Here is a 6,272-nt window from a genome sequence, read left to right on the forward strand (position 1 = left end):
AGTCCAACAGCATAACGCCCTCATCAAAAGGTCTGCAAGGAGAAGCATAACTCTTCCACGGGGTAAAAGTTTTTATACCTTTCTACGCTAAGCTAATCTAAAATTGTATATTTTTCTCTGCTGAAATGAAGTCCCATTGGCTCAAAAGTGACAAGCGGCATGTCACCAGATTTCAGAATTACAGTTCCGTCATCATTCTTAGAGATCATTGTCTCCGGTTTTTGAAAAACGCAGTTTCCTCCAGTTCGCTACATTAGCAACAAAATGAAGTTTTTAGCTTCCTCGGATGCATGAATGTTATAAGCCTTTCGCCGGTTCCTGGCCTTGGCCTTGTTCGGCAAAGAGTATGTTATCTCATCATAACAAACTTTTCAGACGGAGAAAACTGTAGCCATCACGGACTTATTCTGGCTCCAAGCAGATTTTTGCAAGCACGGAAAGTTTTCACTAGGCCCAAAGCCTCTTTATTAACTAATGTATAAACAAACACAAGAAAATAATTAATGCGAGAAAAATAATTTGTTCTGTTGCCACCCTTTATTGCTAATAATTAACCCATTAGTCTGAGTTACCTAGCAGAAGCAAACAAATAAAGCAGCATTTTATATCTACCATTCTTCTTATTATCCAGCAATGTCCTTTATGCACCTATAGAGAATAGATTGACACCACATAGACAGGGAAGCAAAATAAGCACATGCCATTTATTCTTAAACAGCTGCAATTAATTTTTGACATGACAAACCCGATTAATTTATTATTTTCACAAACAAGGAAATGCAACATAATGCACGTTTATGAGCACAGATGTTAGTATCCCGCGTTTGTCAGGTGTAGATGCAACTTAAACTAGGTTAAATTAATACATACACAATACAACTGTTAATTGTATTATTTTATTTATGGAAGTGTGACTTCACGAGTTGAAATGAAAAACATTTCTGAATCTCGCTCCATCAACTCCCTCATCTGGTGATTAACCAATCACCACACCACACCCAAAAATTTGGTAAAATTTTTATCTTAAAAGAAAATGGTTTGATTTCATTCTGTTAGTATTTTCTAAATACTAGTTTCAGCAAAATCTTTACAACTCTCATATTGAGCTCTGCGCAACTCCTCAAGATCTATCTCTTTCTCTTGCTCCTTTTTGATTTTATAAATTCTCCTCTTTTCCCTCATGTGCTTCTTTCTCTTGTGTAACATACAACTGATCTTTGTCAAAACTATCACGAAAATTATTACAAACAAAGGTGTTAGAATCTTGCCAAGAACTGATCCACCAATCTCTTGAAACCAGGTTTTGATTGCTTGGAATCTTTTTGAAAGTCGTTCTGAGAAATCATCTTCTTCCAAGGGGACTATTTCTGAATGCATCTCTGTGATGTTTCTAATGTACATTTCAATATTCTTACTCTCATCTGGAATGTAGGTACAGCAATGCTGTACATGTAAAATGCCACAGACTCCTCCCTCTTTTGCCAGGAGTATGTCTAAAGCAAGGCGATTTTGCATCGCCATTGATCTGACCGCAATAACCTCCACATCTACTAACTGAAAACCACCTGCTGTGTCAGTGGACAATCTGTCAACAATTGTGGACAATTTTCTGATTCTTCCTGCATTCAGGGTTATACCTACTGAGGGTATCACTGCCTCAAAGATGTCTCCCAAAATTTCTGAGAAACTTTCTCTTCTATATCTGTTTGCATGGCCACTGATTTCAAAAGAACCTTCTGCATTTCTGTCAACATGAAAAATCTTGGGGAACACAAGACCAACAAAACATGTCCCATACCAATGGTCTGGGAGATTATAATAAGCTTTATCTCCACAAACAAAATAGATCCCAGGGAAAATTGGATCTCTGCCACCTTTGAATCCCCAACCCCCCATAATTTGGTAAGTGTCCTCACAATTGCTAGCTCCTACAAAATAATTATCAAACAATGTATTGTCTCTCCTAATGCAAAGCTTGCCACTAATTGGTTTGTCTATGTGAATTGCAACATTATCAAAAGATTTGCCATTAAGCTTAGCATCCTCCTTCTGCCAAAACTTCGATTTGGTCTGTTTGACCATCTCATTTCTTTTATAAATTGCTCTTCTCTCCTCAACAAGATTCAGGAAAGACTTTTCCTCAGCTCTCAATTTGCAAGTTAAATTGTTTCTATAAGCATATTCGTAAGTCAGTTCATTAGTTACTAAAAAGAAATCCCTCATCTGTTTAGCTTGTTTATGTTTATTTAAAGCCTTCTCTATTTTCAGGTTAGCAAAGATCTCATCATAGTTGGAATAATAATACTCCAACCGACCAGTCTGGTAAAATAAGCTAGCTATCACACTGCATGTTATGCCATAAGTAAGAGGAAGCATATTGTATGTCACTCCCTCAGAAACAGAAGCAGGCAACTTCACACAGATATAACAATCTTTGACACCCATGACCTTAACGTACTCTCCCAAAAGCCTTGAAAAAGTATTGCTAGAAAAATCACCAACAGACCTGTCCTGATGAACATCTGGTCTGTGATCAATAACCTTGTTAGCTTTGTGTGTTGCACTATGTTTGTTTTGACTAACTGAAGCTTTGCTTGTCATATTGACCTTGTACCTCTCCTTATCGATCCCGAAAGGAAAGATGACAACTAAAACTAACCAGAGCAGAATTAATATGAGCACACACACCAGAGTCATCTTACAGCATTTCTTAAAAATGGAAAATTTTGAAGTACTACGCGCCATTACATAAGGCATCTCTTATTTTTTTTAATTAACTTATTTACAAAAAGAGAAAACAAAAATTTTCAAAAATTTCTAAAACCTCACACCCCCCTTTTAAAATTTTTTTTTTTTTTAAACCCTCTAACAATTTTTCTTCGACCTTATGTCACAAGTTATTCTCCAACTAAATACAATTTCTTCGACCTTGTGTCACCTAACACAATTTCTTCAGCCTTACCCCAAAAATAGAAACCTAAACTTAATTCTAAATTCTAACAGGTTAGTACTTCAATCATTGTCACTAATTTCTTCCACTTCTTCTTCCTGACTACTGCTATTTATTTCAATTACAGGTGGTATTATTATATAAGCCCATTCAGGAGACTTATATTTCTGATTCAGTCTCAAAACTCTTTGTCTTTCTAGAAATCACTTCTATTTTCTTTCCTTTTTCAGCTTTCTTTTCAGGATCCCCCTGACTAGTTATCTCATTCACCTGCTCCTTTGATCTTTTCACTAACCTGACTCTCAACCCTCCGTTTTCAGATGGCCAGGTCTCTCCTTTCCTCAGGATTTTTCTTTTTGGCTCAGACTCATTAGATTCTGTTTTCCATGATCTTTTCTTCACTACTCCTTTTTGACATTCTTCATCACTTTCTCCAGAGTCGCTGTCAGAAATTTCAATCGTTATCCCAGGATCTTTTCTAATCGGCAGCCTTACTCTGTTAGGAACAGCACTCCTTCTCCCATCACTGGTACTCGGTAATTCGTCTTCGTCCAATTCTTCAATCACCTTTAACTTCCCAGATCCGGAATCCTTGTTCCTGCTTTCAGAGCTCGTTATCTGCCTTTCGATACCCTCCTGGTCTTTCTTCTGAACTTGATCAGACTCTTCTGTTGTTTCTTTTTCTTTTCTCGATTCTTTATCAGGTTCTCTCCCTTCACCTGTTTCACTTTCTGTTACTTCTGTTGATTCTTTATCTAACAGATTATTTTCATCTCCAGAATCTCCAGAATCTACTTCAATAATCTTCAATTCTTTTCCAATCAAATCTCCATTCACAGATGGATCTCCAGATGTCGACCACTCTGTCGATCTTCAATATCTGGATTTCTCTCTACTTCTTCTTCAGAGTCTGAATCATCTGTCATATCACTCTTCTCATCAGAGTTTTCAGGTGTAGGTATTGGAATAGTGTGACTTGGATGTATCCACCTTTTCAATCCTCTACACTTCACTGCATTTGTTGTAACAAGGATCACCTGCCTCTGTTTCTGCCACCTCGGGATCAAACAGTTCCTTCTTCGGTGAACTTTCGTTCTGACCCAATCTCCAGGTCTCAGATCATGTGTCTGCACTTTGTCTTTTGATTGTGCTTCAGTTCCCACCTGATTAGACACAGAAGTCACTACGTCAGACAGACGCTTGCAATACTCCAAAATCGCACTGTCATTAATGCTTAACAGTTTCCCTACAGGTACATAAGCTTGCCTCATCACTCTCCCCATAAGGATCTCATGAGGACTCAGACCTGTCGTTTTATCTGGTGTGCTTCTCAAAGTCATCAGGACAAGTGGACGAGCATCTGTCCACTTTACACCTGTATCAAGACACATTTTCCCAATTCTATTTTTTATTGTTCCATTAATCTGCTCTACTACTGCAGATGCCTCTGGTCTGTATGCACAATGTATTTTCTGCTCAATGTGTAATGCTTCACAGATCAATTTCATCAGTTTGTTATCAAAATGTCCCCCTCCATCACTCTCAAGAGTGACTGGAAAACCGTACCTCGGTATTCTCTCTAAGAAGCAACTTTGCCACTGTAATCGAATCACAATGACGTGTTGGAAATGCTTCCACCCATCTTGAAAACAAGCACACAATCACCAAAACATATTTCAAACAGTTGTGTATTGGCATTTCAATGAAATCCATTTGTAATCTGGTAAAAAGACCACCCTCCCTACCTATGACTCCCGTTCCCACAACTGATTTCCTGTTTGGGTTCATTTGTTGGCAAGTCAAACACCTCTGACAAAGAGACTCTGCAATTGTCCTAAACTTGGTATTAAACCATGTCTCTTTGAAAAGCCTGATCATAGAGTCTCTTCCAATATGACCAGGACCATGATACATTCTGGCCATGTCAGCAATCATGCAATTTGGTAAGACTACTCTGCCATTTTTGTAGGTCCAAACACCATCCTCATCTCGTGGTCTACATTCTGCTCTCAACCATGAGTTTTTCTCATCATCAGCTTCATTTTGCAAGTCCCTCATTTCTTCCCATGTCTCAACAACAGATGTTAGCATTACTGAAATTGAACCAAAGTCTTTGTTTTTTCCCCTATTAAGTCCAAATTCATTTTTTGGACAGAATTTTGCCATTTCATCTGCAAAATTATTGCCTCTGGTGATAAAATCTTCACCTTTTTGATGTGCTGCGCATTTTACCACAGCAATTTCTTTTGGCAATTGAATTCCATCAATTAATCTTTTAATTAACACTGCATTTTTGATTGGAGAACCTGCTGATGTCATGTAGCCTCTCTGAGACCAGAGCTGTCCATAATCATGCACAACTCCGAATCCGTACTGGCTATCTGTTATTATAGTAACTCTCAAATCTTTTGCTATTTCACAAGCACGAATCAAAGCAATTAATTCAGCCACCTGTGCTGAACGAATTCCTTCTAGACATGAAGCTTCTTCAACATCTGCAACTGTGCAGACCGAGTATGCTGCTTTTAAAACACCTCCCTCTGATCTCAGACAGGAGCCATCCACAAAGAAAACAAGATCTGATTCAGGCAATGGTACATCTTTAATGTCCTGCCTTGGCTTGGTACAGTATTCCATGACATCCAAGCATTCATGCTCCACGTCATTTTCATCAATATTTTCAATGTCAGGCAACAGTGTGGAAGGATTTAAATTCACACACCTTGCAATTGACACATTATCAGATCCCAGAATAATTTTCTCATATTTGGTTAGTCTGCTGCTTGTCATGTGCTGCGTTTTACTCCTTGTAAGGAGAATTTCAACTGAGTGAGGAACATAAACTTTTACAGGAAATCCCATTATTATTCCCTCACTTTGTTCCAGGCTAACACTTGTTGCTGCAACTGCAACCGGATCAAGAACTGCTGAGAAGTAAGCAATAGGTTTTCTCATGTTACCATGTCTCTGAATTAACACAGACAAAGCACATCCTTCTCTTTCACTGCAATACAGTTCAAACCCTTTTTCATAATCTGGCATGCCCAGAGCTGGAGCTTCACATAAGCTTCTTTTTAGTTTCTCAAAAGCTTCTAATTCAATATCAGTAAGAACAATTGGATCTTTTACATCTGATTTTGTCAATCTTTGTAGTGGCTTCGCAATTACCGAAAATCCACTAATCCATTGCCGACAGTAACCAACCATTCCCAGGAACATTCTCACCTGTCTTTGTGTTTTTGGAGGTTGCATTCCTTGAATCATTTTGATTCTCTCGATTGTCACCTGTCTCATTCCTTTTGCAATTCTATGACCAAGGTAT

Source organism: Lissotriton helveticus, chromosome 5_1, assembly GCF_964261635.1.
Source record: "Lissotriton helveticus chromosome 5_1, aLisHel1.1, whole genome shotgun sequence".
NCBI lineage: Eukaryota > Metazoa > Chordata > Amphibia > Caudata > Salamandridae > Lissotriton > Lissotriton helveticus.